Source organism: Pleurodeles waltl, chromosome 1_1 (assembly GCF_031143425.1).
Source record: "Pleurodeles waltl isolate 20211129_DDA chromosome 1_1, aPleWal1.hap1.20221129, whole genome shotgun sequence".
Taxonomy (NCBI): domain Eukaryota; kingdom Metazoa; phylum Chordata; class Amphibia; order Caudata; family Salamandridae; genus Pleurodeles; species Pleurodeles waltl.
In genome coordinates, this window is record NC_090436.1 from 708,234,322 (window position 1) to 708,261,486 (window position 27,165).

Sequence of the window (27,165 nt, forward strand, 5' to 3'; positions counted from 1 at the left end):
AGAATGAAATCACATAATCATAAAGTTCATTAAAAATATATTCAATCCATTACATCATGTCTACCTCATCCTAACTCTGTATCGTAGACACTGAGACAAAGAAGGCAACCTATCTCTTAATCCTCGTATAAATGTATTCCTAATGCCTCATCTGAATTCAGGCCTGTCGGGGCTTAGTCTCAAATTCAAGTATGTATTTCGATTCCTGTTTTCTCAAATGTAGGGTCCTGTTTTCTCCTTTTGTCCTTTGTGTTATGTATTCCATGGCATAAAAGGACAGAAGTGCACCGTTTTCCTTCTGTTTTTTCATTAAAATGTCTTGCTAGTAGATAATGTAGATCCACTTTCGTAATTACCCTCATATGCTCCATTACTCTCATTTTGATCATCTGTGTATGTAGCATATATATCTCATTTGGCATGGGCATTCTAGTACGTATATCACAAAGGTGGCACTACAAGTAAGAAATTGTTTAATTACCCATTCCCCACCTCCGTTGGGTCTGATCATTTTTGTACCATTTTGCTGTTTCTACTTACCTTGCAATGTCCACAGGGGAAACAAACCCTGTGATGTATGGTCCCTCATGCTTTTCGTTATAGTGATATCACTGCACATTAGCATATCCTTAAAGCTGCACCCTTTCTTGTAGGTAATTTTAGGTGATTCTCCTACCTTTCTGACAATATTAGGATCACTTTTTTTTGTATATCCCAATGTTTGCAAACAATGCCCTGAATCTCTCTGGCCTCATTATTAAAAAGTCATTATAGCCAGTGTATTCTCTTGTTTGTCATTGTTAGCTGTATTTTCCTTTCCAGCTAAAGTCTCCTTTCTTTCAATTTTCCTGACTTTTTTGCAGGCTTCTTCCAGATTCCACATTGGATATCCTCTCTCTTTGAACCTGTGGATCATAATATTTTCCTCCCTTAAATAGGAGCCTTCATTTCTACAGTTTCTCTTGGCTCTCAATGGTTCCCCAAAATAAATTTTCCATTTCAGGTTTGTCGGATGACCACTAGGAGCGTGTAATAAGCTGTTGCCTGCTGGGATTTCCTATGGAGTCTAGTCTCAACTTGCTTAGTCACTACTTCTACCTCAACATTCAAGTAAATCACACTTTTCTTGCTGATGCTTTGTGTGAATACCAGGTTGTGTGGATTATTATTTAATTTTAGTATGAACGCTTCAGCCTCCTCAGTTCTGTAACGTTATTATCACAGCTACAGATATTTCCACTGGGAGTTGTGGGCAGGGCCATTGATGTCCTCCTACCTATTGGCAAGAGCAACAAGGGGGATGCAGATTATTGCAAAACACAGAGCTTAAACATATAGGAAGAGGGGGCACCCCAAATTGTCCGGTGGGGGAAGACAATGATAATACACTACATTGATAATCATAAGAACTGAATAGATTAGCTAGCTCATCCCCAAAAACTCAAGCGACGGAAGAGATACATTTTTTTTACTATATTTAAGTGAATAGATTTCTTAGAGAGGCTTGCTGCACTTAGGCATCTGTGTTCACATCTGAATCAAGACAATAGTGTCTTGTAAAGGCATGAACAGCTTTGCAAATTTCAGAAATTGGAATATTTATAAGTAAAGCATCTACAAAAAAGCAGCAGTAACTGCTTTACCTCTGGTTGAATGGTCTTTAGGCTTCCCAGATAAGGTTTTGTTGGGTTTCTGGTACCGCAGGATTATACTAAAGACAATCAATCTAGACACAGATTATTTTGAAGTAGCAAATTCTATTTGTAAAGGACCATTGTTTACAAAAAGTTGTTTAAACTTCCTCAAATGTTTAGTCTTATCCAGATAAAACTTCAACACCCTCCTAGCATCAAGACTACAAAGAGACCTTTCTGCAGGAGATGATGACTTTTAAAAAAAGATAGGTAAGCAGATAGTCTGATTGACATGAACATCTAACTACGATATGGAGGAATTTATGATGGGTCTTCATCACCACCCTATTACTATGAAATATATTGTTTGTTGTATACAGGACCCGTATCTCACTAACTCTAGATGCCAAGGTCATGGCGACAAAAAAGGAAGTCTTCGAGGATTGGTTTTGAAAGGAGTCTTTGTGTATAGGCTTGAAAGGAGAACCCAGAGGGTGAAAAAAGACAACATTTAACTGCCTGGGGGAGAAGGACTCCCAAGAAGAGGATATATCTTCCTAATGTATTTGAGGAAATACTTGACCACTTGCATTTTGAAAAAAGACACTTCGATAGGATAGTTTTGAAAGGCTGTGATTGTTGCAAGATGTACTTTAACAGAAGAAAATTACATCTTTGAAATGGCCAAATGAAGAAGTATTGAAATCTTTCTAAGCACACCAGATGGAGGTTCTTTTCCATTTAAAAGAATTAGATTTTCAAGTAGATGGTCGCCTGGCTTCTTTCAAAAACATCCATGCACTCCAGAGGGTGGGTCAGGTAGGCATATTGTATGTGCTTAACTGCCAAATTCAAAGATTAAAGGTTGGGTTGTTGAATTTGGCCTCCGAACGTGTGATGAAAGTGTTGCCTGCACTGAAGCCTCCCATGTGGAAGTTCTCGGTGGTGAAGGAGATCCATAAACCACTATTTTCTGATGGATACAACTACCTGTGGATTCCTCACCTCATGAATACTCCCATGGCGCCAGCATTCGACGGAAATCTTCTTACTAGTCTCTGCACGTCGACGAGGACGTCACTGTCTCGCACGCGACGCCGTCTGACGTCATACAGGCAATAAGAGGTCCTCGACGACGTGCGGACATCAGTTCCCTTTTTTCCGTGCATTCGAAACGGTTATCTTCGAGGGAGCAACTGTTACTCTTGCGGTTACAGTGTATATCTTGCTGCGTACTCTTTCTCTGTGGAAATAATGTCGCAGAGAAAGTCTGGATTCAAGCCTTGTCGTGAGTGTGGAGGCAAGATGTCGGTGACGGATCCTCATTCCGATTGCCTTTGGTGTTTGAGCTCCGACCACGACGTCTCGACTTGTGATTCGTGTCAGCACATGAATCCGAAGGCCATTAAAGAACGCGAGGCGAAGCTGTTTATGGCCAAGTCAAAGGAGAAGCATCACAAGAAAAAGTCTTCTCCAAGACATCGGCGTCATCGAGACTCCCGGCGCCGTAGAGAATCTCGGCGTCATTCAAGGGAGGCTCGTTCCAGGTCTCCGGATCGGCGCCGGAGGACATGGGAGGTCAGCCCCACGGTGACGCCGCATCCTTCGACGCCGTTGCTCTCTCCGACGTCTCCAACTTCGCCTGGACAGGCGTCGGTGATTGAGGTATTGGAGCCTCAGGTGTTTTCTCCGGCGCAGACGCCGAGGCCGGCGTCGGGGTCGCCTCCGAGTCAGGCACCCCAGTATCCGGCTTTTCCCACCCCTGGAGCCGATAGTTCCGCATTCTTGAATGCGATGTATGCCATCTTCCAACAGATGGCTCCAGGGGGTGCTCCGGCTGGGCCTTTGGCTTTTTCTTTGGGTGATCCTGCGCCTCTTCGGCCGGCACCCTTTATGCCCTTTCTCCCTTTTGGGAACGTGGGCTCGGCGCCAGTGTCGGCGCCGGTGGCCGCTCCGATGGCTTCGGAGGGATTGGCCCCAGGGATTTCCATCCCGTCGACGTCGAGATTTCGGCCTGTGACTCCGGTGGGTCCATCCGTTTCATCTGCTCTTCAGTTGGCGCCTAAGTTACCTGTGGCGCCGGATGCGGCGTCGGTGGCTTCGGAAGATCGGCGCCGATCTCCGACTTCGGCGGAGGTGTTGTCGACTCCGCGGATTGAGCAACGACTGCATTCAAGGAGGCGTGCTCTCCGGGTACTAGAGGAGCAGGAGTACCAACGAGCCCTAGAGGAAGGAGAGCTAGAGGACTCGGGTGATGGGCTGCGTGGACTGGAGTCGGCCAGTGGGCTGGACACTTCCCCTGAGTGGGACCTTTCGTCCCCGGGGGAATATACCGAGGAAGCTGCTTCCTTTCATACAGTGGTACGGAAGGCAGCTAGTTTTTTGGACCTGCCTTTGCCGGTGGTGGAGGCGAAACAAAACCTTTTGACAGAGGTGTTGCATCCGGCCTCAGCCGCGGCGGAGCCTCTATTACCTTTTAATGACGCTCTGCTGGATCCGGTTTTAGAGGTGTGGAAGAAGCCGGCATCTTCCCCAGCAGTTCACAGAGCCGTGGCCAGGAGGTATCGGACGGCTCCAACTGATCCTGGTTTCCAATCTAGGCACCCTACGCCGGAGAGCTTGGTTGTGCAGGCCTCCTGTTCGTCCAAATCAGCGCCTGGTTCTTTCCCGACGGTGCCTGGGGACAGAGACTCAAAAAAGCTAGAGGCGCAGTCGAAGAAGATTTTTTCGTCCTGCAGTCTGGCGTTAAAAGCCACTAATGCGACCTGTATCCTGGGGAGGTATATTCATGCTCTGATGGATGACATCTCCTCTTCGTTTACAGAGCTTCCCCAGGGTCTTTTGGATCTTGTCTCTGATGCCCAGGCTGCTGCGACCCAAATTATCCAGACGGGACTGGATACCACCGACTCGGTAGCCAGAGCAATGGGCACAACTGTGGTGGAAAGGAGACAGGCCTGGCTACGTAACTCGGGCTTTTCGGCAGATGTACAGTCCACATTGTTGGATCTCCCGTTTGATGGGGACAAACTGTTTGGGGCTAAGGCTGATTCGGCCTTGGAACGTTTTAAGGAGAGCAGGGCCACGGCTAAGTCGTTGGGACTCCAAGCTCCTTCTTCCACGGCCTCTTCCAGATTCTTCAGGAGGTTTCGTGGATTTGGGCGTGGCTCTTCCTCCTCTTCCTTTCGGGGAAGATATCAGCAACCTGCCTCTTCCCATCCCTATAGATCTTTTAGGGGGAGGGGTAGGGTCCGCACCAGGGGAGCCTCTCAGCAGCACTCTGCCTCTTCCTCATCCTCTGGCGGGGTGCAGCAGGGGAAGCAGCCTTAGGCTTCCACCATTTCCCACTCACTCCTCTCCTGTAGGGGGAAGATTACAGCATTTTCTCACCAAATGGGAGACTGTTACGTCGGACACTTGGGTTCTCAGTGTTGTGGGAAAAGGCTACACCCTTCCCTTTCGGGAGTTTCCGCCCCTCATCCCGCCCCGCCCTTCGTATTGTTCACAAGAACACCTCCTGTTGCTAGAACAGGAGGTAGAAGTCCTCCTTTTAAAGGGCGCGGTGGAGTTGGTCCTGGAGCAGGAAAGGGGTCAAGGAGTTTACTCAAGGTATTTCCTGATTCCCAAGAAGGATGGTCGTTTGAGACCAATTCTGGACCTGAGGATCTTGAATTGGTTCCTCAAGCAGGAAAAGTTCAAGATGCTGACCCTAGCACAGGTGCTTTTGGCGTTGAACATGGAAGACTGGATGGTGTCTGTCGACTTGCAGGATGCTTACTTTCATATCCCGATACTCAAGTCACACAGGAAGTATCTCCGGTTTGTGGTGGGATCGCAACACTACCAGTTTGCGGTCCTTCCGTTTGGTCTTACTTCAGCACCTCGAGTCTTCACGAAGGTGATGTCGGTGGTTGCGGCAGAGCTCAGAAGGAAGGGGATAGCAGTATTCCCTTACTTGGACGATTGGTTGATCAAAGCCAAGTCCCCGGAGCTTGTGTTGCGTCATCTGCAGTCAACAACCCAGTTGTTGTTCGACCTGGGCTTTTCGGTGAACGAGCCCAAATCTCACCTGGAGCCCTCTCAGCGCCTCCTGTTCATAGGGGCAGTACTGGATACGACATTGGGTCGGGCCTTTCCTCCGCCTCAGCGGATTCAAGATATTCAGGATTTGGTTCCAATGTTTCGAAATGGAGCGGTAGTTCCAGTCCTCAAGGTCCTTCGTCTGCTCGGTCTTTTTGCCTCCTGCATTCTGTTGGTCACGCATGCTCGCTGGCACATGAGGGCTCTTCAGTGGTGCCTCCGAAGGCAGTGGTCTCAACACAGAGGGGATCTAGAGGGTACTGTCAAGATCTCCAGAGATGCTGCTGTGGATTTGAAATGGTGGATTGCAAGCAACAATCTTTCACAAGGAAAACCGTTCCAGCAGTCGCCACCAGTGGCCACAGTCATAACGGATGCTTCCACTCTAGGGTGGGGAGCTCATCTGGGGGATCTGGAGATCAAAGGTCTTTGGTCTCCAGAGGAACAGATTTTTCACATCAATCTGTTAGAGCTACGGGCTGTACGTCTGGCTCTCAAGGCCTTCCTCCCTTCCCTTCGTGGTCAGTCGGTACAGGTCCTAACGGACAATACTACCACGATGTGGTACATAAACAAGCAGGGAGGAGTGGGGTCGTACCTTCTCTGCAGAGAAGCTCTTCGACTATGGTCCTGGGCAAAGGACCATCGGATTTGCTTGATAGCAAACCATCTGGCCGGAGTCTTGAACGTGCGTGCGGACAGTCTCAGTCGCCACTTCTCGGCAGACCACGAGTGGCGTCTCCATCCAGATCAAGTCCATTTAATCTTCCAGAAGTGGGGGTTTCCTCGGGTAGATCTGTTCGCCACTCGAGAGAACGCGCATTGTCCGTTGTTCTGCAGCCTTCAGTATCCGATGCAGGAAGCGTTGGGGGACGCGTTTCAAATGACCTGGTGCGGCCAGTTGCTTTACACGTTTCCTCCCATACCCTTGATTCCTCGAGTATTGAGGAAGATTCGCCAAGACCGGGCTCTAGTAATCGTAATAGCTCCAGATTGGCCAAGGAGGGTGTGGTACTCCGACCTTCTCCAACTCTCAACGTGCCCGCCGCTCCGTCTCCCTTTCAGGGCAGACCTCCTCTCGCAGTCGCAGGGGCAGGTTCTACACCCCAACCTCCAGAGTCTGCACCTACATGCCTGGAGATTGAACGGCGCAACCTGAGTTCCTTCTCTCTCCCGCCTGAGGTAGTGGATGTTATATTAGCGGCCAGGCGACACTCCACTAAATCTATCTACGCTAATAGGTGGTCTAAATTTGTTGCGTGGTGTGGAGAGAGGCAGATTGATCCTTTACAAGCTCATCTATCGGACGTTTTGTCTTTTGCTCTATCTCTGGCGCAGAAAGGTTGTGCAGTGGCTACCATTAAAGGTTATTTATCGGCCTTGTCAGCCTTCATATGTCTTCCAGACCAACCATCTTTATTTAAATCCCCTATTGTTATCAGATTCTTGAAAGGTCTTCTAAATCAATATCCTCCAAAGCCATTCGTTATGCCGCAATGGGATTTGTCCTTAGTCCTGACTTTCCTTATGGGGTCCCCTATTGAACCTATGCATTCTTGCCCCTTGAGGTATTTGTTTTTAAAAACAGTCTTCCTGATAGCTATAACATCAGCAAGGAGAGTGAGTGAGTTGCAGGCCTTATCAGTAAAACCCCCTTATACAACTTTTTATGGGGATAAGGTGGTGTTGAGGACAAAGGCTGCTTTCCTCCCGAAGGTTGTTTCACCCTTCCATTTGGCTCAGGCAATTACTTTGTCCACGTTCTATCCTCCGCCTCATCCTTCCAAAGAGGAAGAAAGACTGCACCGTCTGGATCCAAAGAGAGCGTTGAGCTTCTTTATCGATAGAACAAAGGATTTCAGGCTGGAGGATCAGCTGTTTATTGGATACGTGGGCAAGAGGAGAGGAAAGGCAGTCCACAAGAGAACACTATCCAGGTGGGTTGTTCTTTGCATTAAAATATGTTACTCTTTGGCAAAGAAGGATCCTCCTGAGGGCATTAGAGCTCATTCCACCAGAGCTAAGTCGGCCACTTCGGCCTTAGCCAGAGGTGTTCCTGTGGTCGACATCTGCAAGGCCGCAACTTGGTCGTCCCTTCACACTTTTGCAAAACATTACTGTTTAGATTCTGAGGTTAGAAGGGACGGCCATTTTGCACGGTCAGTGCTGCAGGATTTCTTGGTTTGACCATTTAGGCACCCACCGCCGGGCGTGGTACTGCTTTGGGACTCTATTCATGAGGTGAGGAATCCACAGGTAGTTGTATCCATCAGAAGAACGAGTTACTTACCTTCGGTAACGACTTTTCTGGTGGATACATTAGCTACCTGTGGATTCCTCACGGTCCCACCCGCCTCCCCGTTGCCTTTATGGTCTTGCCAAGTAATCCTTGAGTGCGCTCCTCTTGATCTTTGAGGGTGCAATAGATGTATATATATAATATATTTATATATATATAGGTATATGTGTATATATCTTTATGTATATACTTGGTGTGTGTATATATTTTAAAAGAAAGAGTTTTATATATATATATATATATATGTACATAAAAAAGATTTACAGTTATTCATACAATGTGGTGTATTTTTACAATATAATGGATGTTGCTTTGTTCTTTCATTGCATTGCCTGATTGTTCTCATGCACGTAAAAAATGATTGGTACTGACGTCCGCACGTCGTCGAGGACCTCTTATTGCCTGTATGACGTCAGACGGCGTCGCGTGCGAGACAGTGACGTCCTCGTCGACGTGCAGAGACTAGTAAGAAGATTTCCGTCGAATGCTGGCGCCATGGGAGTATTCATGAGGTGAGGAATCCACAGGTAGCTAATGTATCCACCAGAAAAGTCGTTACCGAAGGTAAGTAACTCGTTCGTCTGAGCCATTCCAGAATCATTGTGGCCTTTGAGTGTGACAGCTTGATATGATCACTGTTGGCAGCAGGGAAATTAGAGGAAGGCATAAAGAAATTTCCCTGACCAGTAGATCCAAGAGTATTCCCTAATGTGCGTAGTGGGTGGAAGTTCGAGACAAAGGGGGTCATTCCGACGGGCCGGGGATGCGGGAGCACCGCCAACAGGCTGGCGGTGCCCCGCAGGGCATTCTGACCGCGGCGGTTTGGCCGCGGTCAGACCAGGAAAACCGACAGTCTCCTGACGGTTTTCCGCTGCCCTGGGAATCCCCCAAGCTGCGCCGCCATGGGGGATTCCGACCCCCTCACCGCCATCCTGTTCCTGGCGGTTCCGACCGCCAGGAACAGGATGGTGGTGAGGGGTGTCGTGGGGCCCCTGGGGGCCCCTGCAGTGCCCATGCCAATGGCATGGGCACTGCAGGGGCCCCCATAAGTGTGCTTTGCAGACACTGGAATTCGTGACGGGTGCCACTGCACCCGTCGCACATCCTCCACTCTGCCGGCTCCATTCGGAGCCGGCTTCCTCGTGGGGAGGGGTTTCCCGCTGGGCTGGCGGGCGGCCTTCTGGCGGTCACCCGCCAGCCCAGCGGGAAAGCCAGAATGGCCTCCGCGGTCTTTCGACCGCGGAGCGGCCATATGGCGGCTCCCTCCAGGCGGGCGGCTCCCGCCGCCCGCCGGGGTCAGAATGACCCCCAAAGTCTGGGCAGTTTGTGTTTTCGCTGTGAAAAGAACAACTTGAGGGAAACCTCAGTTGCAAAGATGTCTTAAAGGGCAGAGGCGGTCATTCTGACCTCTGCGGTAAAAGGCGCTTACCGCCGGCCAGGAGACCGCCATAACACCGCCGTGGCCGCGGTAAACCGCCACGGTCATTCTGACCCGCAACTGGCAAACCGCCAAAAACCCGACATCCACAAAAGTCCGCCACACTAAAGGGCAGCGAAAAAAAGGCGATGACCAAACCTCCACCGTCATGCCAACAGAAATACGCCCATACCATTACGACCCACAAATCCACGCGGCGGTCTTTCAAACGCGGTATTCCATTGGCGGTACACACCGCCACGCTCAAAATACACACACCCTTACAAAACACAACCACATTGGACAATTTGAAATACACACACCTGAGACACATACACACACCACCCCCACACACCCAATACAATATAAAACACACACCCACATTACCCACAAATCCTTACTTCCACAATTGCGAATCAAGGACTGAGAGAGACAGCACTGCTTAGAGTAGACCATCACACAGAGGCTAATCACAACATCACCCACACAATTACAACGCACAAAACACCATACACCACCACACTCACCACAGTCCACAACACATACAACATCCCTCACCTCATCCACACCACCCCATGGCACCCCAAAGACACCCCAGGTTCTCTGACGCAGAACTCAGGGTCATGGTGGAGGAAATAGTACGTGTAGAGCCCCAGCTCTTCGGGGCACAGGTGCAGCATACAAGAATTGCTAGGAAGATGGAGCTATGGCAAAGGATAGTCAACAGGGTCAACGCGGTGGGACAGCATCCACGCAATCGGGAGGACATCAGGAAGAGATGGAACGACCTACGGGGGAAGGTGCGTTCCATGGTATCAAGGCACAACATTGCGGTGCAGAAGACTGGCGGCGGACCCCCACCTACTCCCCCCGAATTCACAGCATGGGAGGAGGAAGTCTTGCACATCCTGCATCCTGAGGGCCTCGCAGGAGTAGCTGGAGGAATGGACTCTGGTAAGTCAAATCTTAACTACTACTTCCCACCCCCACCCCATCTGCATGCCAGCACATAGCCTCACCCTCACCCCCACCCCCATCACACCAACTCCTTCCAAATGTCCCACCATCACAACCCACCCATCCCAACACCTAGACCTGCATGCGACCACAAAGCATGGACACCCATCACCAAAGCATGCCCACTGCACATAACCATCTCCCCCACAAGCCACCCTCACAAAAGCCCCCACACGGGAATGCCTGTACTTGGGTACACGGACACCCATCCATCCCACGAAAAGCCACACACAGAACCAATAACCATACCCTTATACCCCTGCAGGACCCGAACGCCACCACACCGCCACGGAGGGTCCAGAGATGTCCATCCCACCCCCAGAAGAGGCCCCCAGCGATGACAGCAGCTCTGTCGACCTGGACCCTGATGACCAGCCCGGCCCATCGGGGACCTCTGGACAGTCGGTTCCCCACAGACAGCCACAGGCTACACCAGACCTAACCCCCTCTGGGAACACCAGCACAGCTCCCACCCAGCGGGCCCATGCCTCTGTCTCCAGGACACGTCAATCAGCGGTGTGTCCGCCACTACAGGGCACCCAGGTTGACCCACCACCCCAACAACAACAGGGACCTGGGGGCAGTGGTAGTGGGCACACCGTCCAGGGGACAGAGGCCCAGGGAAACAGGGGAACTGGGAGGGCTGCTGTGCGACAGGGGGGGACAGGCCCAGGGAACCGACTCTCCAAGAGGCCCTCACCACCATCATGGGAGCATACCACCACTCCCAGGAGACGATGGCGACGGTACTGGCCAGGTTCCAGGAGATCCAGGCACAGCAGGAGGAACGGTACATGGGGTTCAGAGAGAAACTGAGGAACATCAGTTCCGCAATGGGGACCATCGTCCTGGCCCTTAACAAGATAGTCACCACATTGCGGGACCATGTGGCACCCCAAAGGGGCCCTGTCACTAGCCCAGGCCAGGAACAGCCTACCACCTCCGCCGGCGCTAGTGGACAGGAGGCCCCCACACAACGTCAGGCCACCAGAACCCCACCTCCTGCTGAAGAACAACCACCCCGCAAGCGGAACCTGAGATCACACAAGAAGACAGAGTAGGATTGCAAGACCCCCGCCAGCATAAAATACCCCCTGATGTCATCCCAGTGTCCCACATTGTCACCCTGTCCAACCTTGAACTGCCCCTGCTCCATCCTTCCACAGGCATATGGACAATGCACCTGTGCGACTGAGAACTGGACTCTGCCATGGACATTTCTCCACCCCCACCCATCACCGTTTTACTATCATGTACCTATATGTAGCACTTATAATAAATCACCTATTGCACTTACAATTTCAGGAGTCTGCTTTTATTTTACTATTATGTTTCACACATAACGGTGCAATTATGTTCTGTTACATTGTAATGACAACATACCAATGACAACAAGCTGTAGTCCATGGGCAAACAAAGCAGAAGTCACGCAGTTGGTCAAACAGCTCTGAAAAGTGAAGGGAAAGTCACAATTCAGCTAAAAGGAAATGGTGGGAAACACAGAAAGTAGAGACGCAGGAGGCCTCAAGTAAATGTAAAATGGCGTGGGTGAATCTTACCTGTGTGCTACTGAAAATACTGTTGTATAACTGTATCCCTGTTGTCCGTGTCGTACCCGTCGTCTTCCTCCTCTTCACTCTCCACAGGCTCCACAGCTGCTACAACACCACCATCTGGACCATCCTCCTGCAGGAAAGGCACCTGGCGTCGCAATGCAAGATTGTGAAGCATACAGCAGGCCACGATGATATGGCACACCTTCTTTGGTGAGTACATTAGGGATCCACCTGTCATATGCAGGCACCTAAACCTGGCCTTCAGGACCCCGAAGGTCCTTTCAATTATCCTCCTAGTTCGCCCATGGGCCTCATTGTAGCGTTCCTCTGCCCTTGTCCTGGGATTCCTCACTGGGGTCAATAGCCAGGAGAGGTTGGGGTAACCAGAGTCACCTAATAACCACACACGGTGTCTCTGTAGCTGTTCCATCACATAGGGGACGCTGCTATTTCGCATAACATACGCGTCATGCACTGACCCAGGGAACTTGGCATTCACATGGGAGATGTACTGGTCTGCCAAACAGACCACCTGGACATTCATAGAATGATAACTCTTTCTATTTCTGTACACCTGCTCACTGCCTTTGGGGGGTACCAAAGCCACATGGGTCCCATCAATGGCACCAATGATGTTGGGGATATGTCCAAGGGCATAGAAATCACCCTTCACTGTAGCCAATTCATCTCCTCAGGGAAAACAATGTATCTCCGCATGTATTTCATCAGGGCAGACAACACTCTGGACAAAACCTTAGAAAACATAGGCTGAGACATCCCTGATGACATGGCCACTGTTGTCTGAAAAGACCCACTTGCCAAAAAATGGAGTACTGACAGAACCTGCACCAGAGGGGGAATCCCTGTGGGTTGGCGGATGGGGGACATCAGGTCTGGCTCCAGCTGGGCACACAGTTCATGAATAGTGGCTCTGTCAAGTCTGTAACGAAGTATAATATGTCGTTCTTCCATTGTCGACAGGTCCACCAGCGGTCGGTACACGGGAGGATTCATCCTTCTCCTCGCAAGTCCCAGCGGACGGTGCCTAGGAAGGACAACATGGAGTACAGAGTCAAGCAACCCACAGGTTCGTTCAAACAGCTTGCACAGTAAAAGAATCGCAATGCAGTGAAAGGCGTGTATGAGTCGCAATGCACGGCCTAGGCTTGTGTGACGCAGTAGAAATTAAGCCATGTGGGCCTTTGAAATGGCGGCTGCCTGACCTGTGAAGTGTGACAATGGGATGTGAGGTCAATGCGCTGGCGTGGCACACCGTGGCGGTAGGCGGTCGGAGACCGCGGTGCGATGCCGCATTGGTTAACATTGAACCCTATGGGTCTCAGTAGCCAATGACGATGTGCGCCGGCGGTCGCGGTACGCACCGCGGCGGTACGCACTGCCGCGGGCGTGACCGCCATTTTCTATCTGCTTAATCACTCGAGACCTGATCACCCACAGGAGAGGACCTATACTGCAAGTGCTGCTGTGACCTCGGTCTGGGAGATACTATGGCTGCTGCGACTGGGGAAAGGGCCCCTGCCTTCACTTCAGAAGAGTTGGAGAAACTTGTTGATGGGGTCCTCCCCCAGTATGCGCTACTCTACGGTCCTCCAGACCAACAGGTGACTACACTGGGTGCACGTTGAATGGGCTATGCCTGTGTTGAGGGGGTGTATGGAAGATGGTGGGGAGGGGGAGCGAATGAGGACTGCAACGCACGACAGATGAGAGCATGTGCCACATGCCAAGGTTGGGGAGGGGGGGCCACTCACATCTACCATGCAGAAAAGTGATGATATTTTGTTTCCCACCCTGTACATGTCACATAGGTCAGCGCCCATCAGAAGATTGAGATTTGGCGTACCATCGCCAAGGACGTCCGGGCCCTGGGGGTCCACAACAGACGGGGCACCCACTGCCGAAAGAGGTGGGAGGACATCCGCCGCGGGACCAGGAAGACCGCCGAGTCTCTGCTCGGGATGGCCTCCCAACGTAGGAGGGGTGCCAGCCGCCAATTGACCCCCCTGATGTCCCGGATCCTGGCGGTGGCCTACCCCGATTTGGATGGGCGCGTGGGGACATCACAGCAGACACAAGGGGGTGAGTATCAGCACATTCTGCTATCTTTGCGCGCAGTGGAGGTGTCTGGGTTGGGGAGGAGGGCTGTGGGTGACTTTAGGCCAGGGCGCTTTCTGTAGGCTAGTCCCCTCCTTTGGGCATGGCCCTGTGCCCCCGCCCCCCACCTCTGTAGGGTGCCAAGTCGAGCTATCCATGGTCCTGCATCACCCATGTGTGCATTTGTTGACCATAAACCTGTAGGCCTAGTCACAAGTACTGAGTAGTGTACCCCGATTGCGCGGCGTAGTGCAGGGGGCTTCTGTGTCTGTCCTCTCTGCCAACGGTGTTGCCAATGCATGCACTCAACCTGTCTTTATTTCTCCCCCCACCCATTTTCTTTATCTTCCTGTGCATGTGTGCATTAGCATCATCAGGCGGAGGAGAATTGGCATCGGAGCACGAGGGAGCTGCAACTCACATGGCCCCGGAGGGCCATGCTACAGACACCGAGTTCACCAGTGAGACGGAGGGCGAGGGGAGCTCCACAACGGGGACCCGTGGAGACGTCAGCGACACCGACACGTCCTCAGAAGGGAGCTCCCTTGCGGTGGCGGCAACATCCGTGCCCACTGCCACAACAGGTACAGCCGCCACCCAGCGCACCAGCCCCGCCCTCCCAGCAGCCCCTCGGCCTTCGCTCCGTGCCCGCTCGCCCAGTAAGGCGGGCATCTCCTTCGCCCCAGGCACCTCAGGCCCTGCCCCAGTTACCCCTGCTGCCCTCAGTGAGGAGGTCATTGACCTCCTCAGGACACTCATTGTTGGGCAGTCTACCCTCTTGAATGCCATCCAGGGTGTAGAAAGGGAGGTGCATCGGAGCAATGCATACCTGGAGGGCATTCATTCGGGTCAGGCTGCCCATCAACGATCGTTCAATGCTCTGGCCTCAGCACTGACGGCAGCCAATGTCCCGGTTTCCAGCTTCCCTCTTCTAACTGACTCCACCCAGTCCCAGTCTCCTGTTCCTCTGCCTATCCCATCCACACCATCAGACCAGCCTGCACACACCTCAACACCCAAGGGCAGCTCATCCAGACATAAGCACCACAGATCCCACAAGCATTCACACAAACCACATCCAGATGCAGACATGGCAACAGTCACTACCACCTCTGTGTCCCCCTCCTCCTCGTCTCCCTCCTCCCTCCCTGTGACGTCTCCACTCACACCTGCATGCACACCACCATCAGCCAGTACTTCCATCACCAGCACACCCTCCAGTACAGTCCGCACACGTGCAGTCACCACCCCCACTGCCATTTACACGTCCCCTGTGTCCTCTCCCAGTGTGTCTGTCACCCCCTCTTCCAAACCACACAAACGCAGGCAGCCACCCACCCAACAGCCATCCACCTCACCACAGCCTACGTCACAAGCACCTGCACCCAAAGACAGCACACTTGACTCTCCTACAACCACATCCTCTTCCTCCACTCCCATACCCACTGCATCTACCATTCCCATTGCTCCTAAAAAACTTTTCCTCTCCAAAGTTAACCTCTTTGAATCACCTGACCCACCCCCTCCATCTGGTAAGAGTCCTAAGAGCACCTCAGCCACCACCAGCCCTGCATCGAGGGCGACCATTGTGCACAGGTTTTGGAGTCCACCTTTCCCGAGTGCAGATACATCGGCCAGCAGCAAGGGGACAGCCAGCCCACCCCCTGGGAAGAGAACCCGAAAAACAAAGGGCCGGCGCGAGAAGGCTGAGACGGCTGCCACCAAGGAGCGTAGTCGTGGCCCGTCACCTGCCACAACATCAAGGGGAGGCAAGGGCCAGAGAGCTTCATCGAAGGAGGCCAAGGGCAGCAGGGCGGAGAAGTCAGCCAGCAGGCGCGCGGACCAGGAGGGCCCCACCAGCCCCATACCGGGTGTGACGGAGGACACCCACGGGCCCAGGACTCCATCACAGGAGGGGCCACCAACCGCACGGTCTGAGGGCGACTGAGCGGGGAGTCCTGGCCAGGTCTGGCTCCCTTGAAAGACAGGACAAGCACCGCTGAAGAGGGCCCCGCCAAGACAGGCACCGCTGAAGAGGGCCCCGCCGTGAAGAGCACCGCTGAAGAGGGCCCTGCCAAGACAGGCACCGCTGAAGAGGGCCCCGCCAAGACAGGCACCGCTGAAGAGGGCCCCGCCGTGAAGAGCACCGCTGAAGAGGGCCCCGCCAAGACAGGCACCGCTGAAGAGGGCCCCGCCGTGAAGAGCACCGCTGAAGAGGGCCCTGCCAAGACAGGCACCGCTGAAGAGGGCCCCGCCATGAAGAGCACCGCTGAAGAGGGCCCCGCCAAGACAGGCACCGCTGAAGAGGGCCCCGCCAAGACAGGCACCGTTGAAGAGGGCCCCGCCGTGAAGAGCACCGCTGAAGAGGGCCCCGCCAAGACAGGCACCGCTGAAGAGGGCCCCGCCGTGAAGAGCACCGCTGAAGAGGGCCCCGCCAAGACAGGCACCGCTGAAGAGGGCCCCGCCAAGACAGGCACCGCTGAAGAGGGCCCGCCATCTCAAGCACCGCTCCGCTGGGCCCTTCCTGTCAAGCACCGATCCGCTGGGCCCTTCCTGTCAAGCACCGCTCCGCTGGGCCCTTCCTGTCAAGCACTGCTCCGCCGGGCCCCGCCGTCTCAAGCACCGCTCCGCTGGGCCCTTCATCTCAAGCACCGCTCCGCTGGGCCCTTCATCTCAAGCACCGCTCCGCTGGGCCCTTCCTGTCAGGCACCGCTCCGCTGGGCCCCGCCGTCTCAAGCACCGCTCCGCTGGGCCCTTCAACTCTAGCACCGCTCCGCTGGGCCCTTCATCTCAAGCACCGCTCCGCTGGGCCCTTCCTGTTAAGCACCGCTCCGCTGGGCCCCGCCGTCTCAAGCACCGCTCCGCTGGGCCCTTCATCTCAAGCACCGCTCCGCTGGGCCCTTCCTGTCAAGCACCGCTCCGCTGGGCCCTTCATCTCAAGCACCGCTCCACTGGGCCCTTCATCTCAAGCACTGCTCCGCTGGGCCCTTCCTGTCAAGCACCGCTCCGCTGGGCCCTTCATCTCAAGCACCGCTCCGCTGGGCCCTTCATCTCAAGCACCGCTCCGCTGGGCCCTTCCTGTCAGGCACCGCTCCGCTGGGCCCCGCCGTCTCAAGCACCGCTCCGCTGGGCCCTTCAACTCTAGCACCGCTCCGCTGGGCCCTTCCTGTCAAGCACCGCTCCGCTGGGCCATTCATCTCAAGCACTGCTCCGCTGGGCCCCGCCGTCTCAAGCACCGCTCCGCTGGGCCCTTCAACTCTAGCACCACTCCGCTGGGCCCTTCCTGTCAGGCACCGCTCCGCTGGGCCCCGCCGTCTCAAGCACCGCTGGCCCATTGACAGTGCCGGTTCTGTGTCGAGCTGGTGTTCACGCTGCACTCTGAGCACCCTGCCTCCTCCAATACCAGTGGAGTCGGTTATCCATCTGATGGACTGTGGCTTTGAACTCCCCAGGATGGCACAGTGGGCAACCCACCCACTGTAGAGACTTGAGAGACTGTGGCTTTGCACTCCCCAGGATGGCACAGTGGCCATGGAGGCCCCTCGTGGATCTGGCGTCGTGGACTCCTGTGGCTGAGGTGCCCCCCCTTCCCTTCCCCCTGAGGTGCCTGTAGTTTTATCATCTGATGCCCCAGCAGTGTTCTCTCCAACGGTATCTGGTCTCCTGTGTGGGCTTTGCCCATGTGTTTGTGGACATTGGCCCACGGACTGTGGAACTTTAACAAAATGAGCTGGACTTCTTGCCTATGTATTTAGATTTAGCACTGTTCATTTGTCTTTTTTAAATATTTGAAATAGATGATTTGCCATGACTTCAATGAACCTCTGAGTTGTTGCTCTGCATTGGTGTGTAGATTGTTTGGGGGGGGGTGTATGGCGTATGTGTGTGCCCGTAAGCTTTCCTCCTCCCCCCTCCCCTGTGTCGTCGGTGCAGTACTCACCGTTGTCGTCTGCGCCGGCGTTCGTACTCGTGGTAGATGAGCAGGTAGACAATAGCTGGTATGATGTTTAATTCGGGTTCCATGCTGTCCTCCGTCCTCGTGGAGTGTGTAGAGGTGAGCGTTTTCCCGTTCGTAGTCTGTTTCCGCCGTGTTTTTATCAGCGGGGCTCCCGCCCCGGAAAAGGTGGCGGATTGGTGAGTTGTGATAGGGTGGGCGGTACATTGTCTGCCGCCTGCCTGTTGGCGGTGACCGCCGCGCTGTTTGTCTGTCCCGCCGTGGCGGTCGGAGTGTTAAAGTGGCGGGCTGTGTTGGCGGTTCCCGCCAGGGTCAGAATTCCTTTTTTTTAACCGCCTGCCTGTTGGCGGGTTGGCCGCCGCTTTATCACCGACCGCCAGGGTTGGAATGACCCCCAGAGTCCTTTAATACCCATTTTTGATTCTCTTGGATGGCTCTGCTGAGAGTATCCACTGGAATATTATGGATTCCTGGAAAAATGACTGCTGTGACCCTGAGATTCCTGGAGGCTAACCATTTCCAGACTGTTGATCCGTCTAGAAACAGATGTCTGGATCTCGTTCCTCCCTGCTTCCTCAGATAATGCATGGTTGTTGTATTGTCTATTTGAACAAGGAGGGAGTTAATCTTTAAGGGTGGGAGAAAAGCCTTCAGGGCTAAGTGCACTGCTCTCAACTCCAGTAGGTTGATATAGTATGACTGTTCTATAGGAGAAAACATGCCTTGAATTTGAAAGTATTCTATGAGAGTGCCCCATTCAGAGAGGGAAGCATCCTTCTCTATGGTTTGAGTTTGGATGTTGTATTGAAATTCATGCCTTTCAGAAGGTTCTCCAAGTGACACAGTTGAATGATTATTTAGTATGAGTTGTTAGTATCACCTCGTCCTCCCATATTTCTCAGAGTTGATCTATTAGTTCTCCTGACTGTTGCAGCAGCTTCATGCACAGGTGTGTATTCAGGACCAGAAAAAGACATAGGGCCTCATTCTGCGCCCGCCAAAGTACCGCCGTCAGAAGACCGCTGCGCGGTCAAAAGACCGCCGTGGTAATTCTGAGTTTCCCGCTGGGCTGGCGGGCGACCGCCAGAAGGCCGCCCCCCAGCCCAGCGGGAAACCCCCTTCCATGAGGATGCCGGCTCCGAATGGAGCCGGCGGAGTGGAAGGGGTGCGATGGGTGCAGTTGCACCCGTCGCGATTTTCCATGTCTGCTTGGCAGACACTGAAAATCCTGTTGGGGCCCTGTTAGGGGGCCCCTGCAGTGCCCATGCCAATGGCATGGGCACTGCAGGGGCCCCCAGGGGCCCCACGACACCCGTTCCCGCCAGCCTGGTTCTGGCGGTGAAAACCGCCAGAACCAGGCTGGCTGGAAGGGGGTCGGAATCCCCATGGCGGCGCTGCATGCCTGGCCGCCATGGAGGATTCCCTGGGGCAGGGGAAAACCGGCGGGAAACCGCTGGTTCCCCTTTTCTGACCGCGGCTTTACCGCTGCGGTCAGAATGCCCCGGAAGCACCGCCAGCCTGTTGGCGGTGCTTCCTCTGCCCTCTGCCTTGGCGGTGAGACACCGCCATGGTCAGAATGAGGGCCATAATGCCATTGATCCTAGAAGAGAGAATACTAGTCTCGCCGATGGATGGATGTTGTCTTCGGAGAGCAACATTTCGGAAAAATAGATAATCCTCTTTCCTCCAAAGGAAACACTGTTATGTGCACTGTGTCTAGGACTGCTGCCAGATAGTGAAGGGATTGATCTGGCACTGAAATATAATTTTCATTATTAACATGCAGTCTCAGTTGTTGGAGTTGAGGGTAGATGTGATGGAGAGCCAGCTTTCTAAACCTTTCTTTGCCTTTGCAAACCCACTTGCACACACCTCTTAGGTAAAAAATGGGTGTGTACTAATTTTTGGTCCCTTATTTTTCATGAGAAAGTAACAGAAATAAATAGCCATTCCTTTAAGAGGAGTTGGGACCCATTCAACTGCAAAAGTATGGAGACTTCCTGCCATAGTTCTTCCCGGTGGAAGAGGGATGAGATCTTTGGTGGCATAGCTGGGGAGAGGGAAAACCTGAATCTGAGACAGTATCCATTTTATACAATATTCAGAAGCCATCTGTTGTTGGTTATATTTCTCCACTCTTCCAGATAGGATGTTATGCTTCCCCCTACTGGAGTGGGTAACAGAGGAGGGGGAAGAAGGCACTCATTGCTTGCCACTAGTGGTTGATTTGGTGGCTTGGGCAGATGGTTGCCGACCTCCTGTGAAGGACATTTTTTAAATGTTACTTTTACTTATTTTTAGTGACTTTTAAAGGCTGGATGTTCTTTTCTCTATCATTTAGAGTAAATCAGCGGAATTGGCAATATAGCCTGCCTTAGGGCTGCACTTATTTACTTTATTGTCACATAAACCTCCTGGCCTTCCTGAAGTAAGATGAATAATCTATGAAACTGTGACTTTAAAGGAACTGCTCCGGGGTCCCTGCATGTGAATGGGACTATTCATTTATTTATTAGTTTGGAACAATATCTCCAGATGTAGAGTCTTGCTGCCCATTTCTATCCCACATCTCCAACATTTATCTTTAAACTCTGGGTATATTATTCATAGTTTCTGCAGAATTAGATACTAATGAAATGTACATTTATAAGAGTTTTTTTGTGTTGGATACTTCTACCCACTTGTAGGATATCTCACCATAGGTATTCCTACTCATCTTCCTTATTTCTCTGCTCAGTGCATGGTCCCTGAACTCATGATAGGGCCACATCTGATGCCTCCCTTGCGCTTTCAGATTTGCTACATTAGACACATTAGATGGAGAATCTATGCACCCCCCTCCCCCCTACCAGGACACTATCAGAACCTGACCACCAACTGTAAAAAAGAAAAACAAGACAGTGGGCCTTTCTTTTTCATCCAGACACCCAAGCTCTGGAGCAATATCCCATATCCATTAAGACTGGCCTAACATTGCTTCAGTTTAGGAAAGAGTTGAAGACTTACCTCTGTTACGAGCACTGTATCACAATGCATTAACCATTCAAAACCCAGCTTACTCTATTCTTTCTCATTGACTTTATGCTTGTCTTTGACCATGTACGGCACTCTTCTGCCTTTTGGCTAGGTTAATGCTGTAGAAATACCATATACATACAAAAAATCATACAATCCCTTAACTTAGTCAGTCCAATTCTCTAATCTGCTATTCTTTTTAACATGGAGCAAAGGGCCTATTGTTTCATTTAAGAAACATATATTTTATGATACAGCAGTTGACTTCCTTCCGCTTCAAAACAGCTGGCCTCCACATTCTGATGTAATTTTGGGGTTCTTGTGAATTTGCATTGCGTAATGAGACAGTTGTCAGGCTCAAGCCAGTGAACAGTGCTTTCCATGTCTATGTCATTGTTTTTGTGAGGACATTGGCACGTAGGCTGTTAGGTCTGGACATCTGGGGTGCCCAGAGAAGTTCCCACAGTGTCCTGTCCGCCACCATCCTGTCCATGTGGATTCATCTTTTATCCGTTTCTCTCATCACGCACACTTGTAATAACCTTAGTTATGCCACCTGGCAGTACCGTAAGAGGTACAGGCTAGTCAGTCCTCCCTTAGAATAAGGAACCATCACGATTTTCCTGGAGACTCTTGCTCAAGACCCTCTCCAGATAAGGTCATCCAGTTGATTCCCCAAATAAAGTTAGCTTGTAGATCTACAGTTGTCTTATTTCTTTCCTTGAGATAAGGATCAGCATTGTTTGAAATAAATATAAGAGTTTGGGCAGGATATTAACAGGTAATAGCCCTCTCCAGGAGTTATATTGTTGTCTCCAAGTAAAAGTGGCTTAATTTGTGTCGGACAGGAAAGACTGTGTTCCCTCCTAGATGTGTGTTTCATTGCCTTTTCTGTTAAATGGATCAATAAATATGTATTTCTTCAGTTTTCATCTAGATCTGCCATTCTTGGGTCCCTTCCCTCTGGTTCCAAACGTGCATGGGCATAATAAGCAATTGTACCTATCTCAGTGTCCTGAACCCTTCCCAGCATATTGTTGCTAACAAATAGCTAACTAATGCACGTATACATTCTGTGGACTGTGAAAAGTAAAATAAATCTTTGTCCATTGATTGAAGACGGTGTAAATATTTACTTGTCCTGATCTTGTTTGCCATCTGCCCCGACCACCCCCAGAGGGTTGCACCTGTCCCAACCCGGAACCTACATCAGGTTTAGGTTAGCACCTATCACAATGGTGCCCTCGAAAGGTTGACTTAGAACAGATAGTGTACCGAAGATGTATGTGTGTTGGCCTTGATCCAGAGCATATATTATGTGCAATGTCAGTATTTTATCTAGTTGAATTTGACCAGAATGTACCTGCATTTCCCATCTTTACTAGATATAGAACATTGTAAGAGGGGCCACTCCTGTCTAGGATTGCCGCTCCTGTCTTTTTTGAGGATTGTGATGGGAAAAAAATGATCTGAATTTTAGGCAGTGTTGGCTATGTATTTTTATGAGGATGATATCTGGATTTTTTAAACATACATACTGCCATGGCCTCTGACACTTGCTTGGCGAATTGAGGTCTCTAACATTTAAAGTATTAGCCTAAAGATTGTGCAAATTACAGTGTCTCTTTGTAGTATATGATAGTTCTTTGCAGTGTGCCTACCTCAATGCAATCCCGCTTCTTCCTTTTAACCCCACCGTAATTCCCATCATATAAAATAAATTTGCCAATATTACATTCAGCAGTAAAGAAATCAATGGATAGCTAGAAGGGTGTAGTAACCTAGACCTAGCAATGCACCCCTGCCTTCCTCCTGCTTGGGTGTATTACACATGCCTTTTGACTGTGGTAGGATGCAAGATAAGAGCCACAACCCTGGTACCCAATAAAAGTATGGCTTCATAGTAATATCACTCTACTGCAGTCTCCCACAGGGATGCTCATGTAAGAACTGGGTTGTTGGTTAACTGGGGTGTGAGCCATGGTCCAGCAGTAACCACAACCCTTGTCAGGGTGAGGCACAAGCCAACCCTAAATTAACCTGTGCTCAAGCCTTTGGTAGCTTGGCACAGAGCAGTCAAGCTTAACTTGGAGGCACTGTGTAAAGCAGGTGTCTCCAACCAGTCGATCATGAGCTACCAGTAGCTTGCAGAAACCTTCAGAGTAGCTCCCAACCACTAGTTCATTTTTAAACTAAGAAATACAATAAATAAGTGTTGTGTTTTCCTTGTAAGGTTAAATAAAAGATATGTCTATTTTACATTATCAGGCTGCAGATAGCAGAGGCTGATAATGAGCAGTGCTCCGCTCAGATTCATGACCCTTGTGGGTCACAGAGGTTCAGTACTGAATCAAAGAGGTATTTAACTTTTAAATAAAATTCACCATCAACTCAATATTGGATTGTGAGAAGTAAGCATTATTTTGGAATGCTTTTAACTAAGAAAAAATCAAAATGAAGTGTTATTAATTTAACTCTTCATTTTAATTTTCTTCAATTTCAAAGTGTTGCAGTTACAAACAGCAGGAATCCTATGCCTAGTGGCTGGTATACACAGTGCTGTATTTACAATCCAAAAACACAGTATTTTTTATGGGAGAAAAATGTTTCTATGAAACATTAAGGGCCTGATTTAGACATTGGTGGATGGGTTACTTTGTCACAACGGTGACAGATATCCCGTCAGCCGAAATCTAAATCCCATTATTTCTCATGGCATTTAAATTTCAGCGGAGGAATTTCTATCACTGTTGTGACAGAGTAACCCATCCACCAATATCTAAATCAGGCCCCCAGTATTAATGTTTCTGATGGATACAACTACCTGTGGATTCCTCACCTAATGAATACTCCCATGGCGCCAGCATTCGATGGAAATCTTCTTCCTAGTCTCTGCACGTCGACGAGGACGTCACTCTAGCCCACGCGACGCTGTCTGACGTCATACAGGCAATAAGAGGTCCTCGCCGACGTGCCGACGTCAGTTCCCTTTTTTCCGTGCATTCGAAACGGTTATCTTCGAGGGAGCTACTGTTGCTTTCGAAGTTACAGTGTGTTTTTCTGCGTGATTTTTATCTGAGAGTTACTATGTCTCAGAGGAAGTCTGGTTTCAAGCCCTGTCGGGAGTGTGGGGGCAAGATGTCCGTGACGGACCCACACTCGGACTGTTTATGGTGCTTAAGCTCCGACCACGACGTCGCAACATGTGATTCATGCCAACACATGAATCCCAAGGCCCTAAAAGAGCGAGAGGCTAAACTCTTCATGGCAAAGTCGAAGAGGAAGGAGAAGAAGCATCATAGGAAGTCCTCCTCGCCGAAGACTCATCGGCGCCATCGAGATTCCCGGCGCCGTAGGGATTCACGGCACCATTCCAGCCAGAGGTCTCGATCGAGGTCGCCTTCGGCTCGGCGTCGTAAGACTTGGGAGGTCAGTCCCACAGTCACTCCACATCCATCGACGCCGTTGCCTTCTCCGGCTTCGCCGACTTCGCCTGGGCAGACATCTTCGGTGATTGAAGTGACGCAGCCTCAGGTGCTCTCTCCGGCGTCGCAGACGTCGAGGCTGGCGTCGGGGTCGCCTTCGATCCAGGCACCCCAGTATCCGGCTTTTCCTGTCCCTGGAGCCGATAATAACGCATTTTTGAATGCGATGTATACCATCTTTCAGCAGATGGCTCCAGGAGGTGCTCCAACTGGTCCTTCGGGGCCGTTGGCTTTCACTTTGGGTGCTCCGGTGCCGCTACGGCCAGCACCCTTCATGCCCTTTCTCCCCTTAGGGAATGTGGGCTCGGCGCCGGTGTCGACTCCGGTGTCCGCTCCGGTGGCCCCAGAGGTTTCGGCCCCGGAGGTTTCCATTACGTTGACTTCGGGGTTTCGACCAGTGACTCCAACAGGACCATCGGAGGCTCTGAGACGCGCCTCTCTGCATCCGGCGCCTACCTCGGCGTCGAAGCTGCCTGTGGCGCCGGACATGGCGTCGGATGGATCCGGCGATCGGCGTCGTTCCTCGAATTCGGCGGATGCCATGTCGACGCCGCGTATTGAAGAGAGGCTACATTCTAGGAGGTGTGCTCTCCGTCTCCTAGAGGAGCAGGAATACCAACGGGTCTTGGAGGAAGGAGAGATAGAGGATTCTGGCTAGGGTCTTCATGGACTGGATACAGCTAGTGGGCTGGATACTTCCCCTGAGTTGGACTTGTCATCTCCAGGGGAGTATACTGAGGAAGCAGCCACTTTTCACGCTGTGGTAAGAAAGGCAGCTAACTTTCTTGAATTGCCTTTACCTGTAGCGGAGGCGAAGCAGAATTTGTTGACTGAGATCCTGCATCCGGCCTCTACTGCAGCGGAGCCTCTTTTACCATTCAATGAGGCTTTGCTTGATCCGGTGTTGGAGGTGTGGAAGAAGCCGGTATCTTCCTCGGCTGTTCATAGGGCTGTGGCCAGGAGGTATCGGGCTGCACCATCTGACCCTGGCTTTCTGTCCAGACACCCACGCCGGAGAGCTTGGTGGTCCAGGCCTCCTGTTCTTCTAGATCTGCGCCTGGATCTTTTCCGATGGTGCCGGGGGATAGAGACTCCAAGAAGTTGGACTCACAGTCCAAGAAAATATTCTCATCCTGCAGCATGGCGTTGAAGTCCACCAACGTGTCATGTATCTTGGGGAGGTACATCTATGCTCTTATGGACGAAATAACATCTTCACATACGGAGCTTCCCCAAGGGCTTTTGAATATCGTCTCCGATGCCCAGGCTGCTGCAACCCAGGTTATCCAATCTGGGTTGGATACGACTGACTCAGTGGCTAGGGCGATGGGCACGGCTGTGGTTGCGAGGAGACAGGCTTGGCTTCGCAACTCAGGGTTCTCTGCGGACGTGCAGTCGACCCTGTTGGACCTCCCGTTTGATGGGGACAAACTGTTTGGGGCCAAGGCGGATTCAGCCCTGGAGAGGTTCAAAGAAAGCAGGGCCACAGCCAAATCATTAGGACTACAAGCCCCTTCTTCTACCTCCTCCAGATTTTTTAGGAGGTTTCGTGGATTTGGACGTGGCTCTTCCTCCTCTTCCTTTCGGGGGAAATTCCAGCAACCCGCCTCTTCTCACCCCTATAGATCATTTAGAGGGAGAGGTAGGGCCCGCACCAGAGGAGCCTCTCAGCAGCACTCTGCCTCTTCCTCGTCCTCTGGAGGGGTGCAGCAGGGAAAGCAGCCTTAGGCTTCCACCATTTCCCACTCACTCCTCTCCTGTAGGGGGAAGATTATGGCATTTTCTCCACAAGTGGGAGACTATTACAACGGACACTTGGGTTATCAGTATTGTGGAGAAAGGCTACACCCTTCCCTTTCGGGAGTTTCCGCCCCCCCTCCCGCCCCGCCCATCTTATTGTTCAAAAGAACACCTCCTGTTGCTAGAACAGGAGGTTCAAGTCCTCCTTTCAAAGGGCGCAGTGGAGTTGGTTCCAGAGCAGGAAAGGGGTCGAGGTTGTTACTCAAGGAAACTTCCTGATTCCCAAGAAAGATGGTCGGTTGAGACGGATCCTGGATCTGAGGATCTTGAATTGGTTCCTCAATCAGGAAAAGTTCAAGATGCTGACCCTAGCACAGGTGCTTTTGGCGTTGAACAAAGAAGATTGGATGGTGTCTGTCGACTTGCAGGATGCTTATTTTCATATCCCGATACTCAAGTCGCACAGGAAGTATCTCCGGTTTGTGGTAGGGTCGCAGCACTATCAGTTTGCGGTCCTCCCGTTTAGTCTAACTTCAGCACCTCGAGTCTTCACGAAGGTGATGTCAGTGGTTGCGGCAGAGCTCAGAAGGAAGGGGATAGCAGTATTCCCTTACTTGGACGACTGGTTGATCAAAGCCAAGTCCCCGGAGCTTGTGTCGTATCATCTGCAGTCAACAACCCAGTTGTTGTTCGACCTGGGCTTTTCGGTGAACGTGCCCAAATTTCACCTGGAGCCCTCTCAGCGCCTCCTGTTCATAGGGGCAGTACTGGATACAACATTGAATCGAGCCTTTCCTCCGCCTCAGCGGGTTCAAGATATTCAGGAATTGGTTCCAATGTTTCGAAATGGAG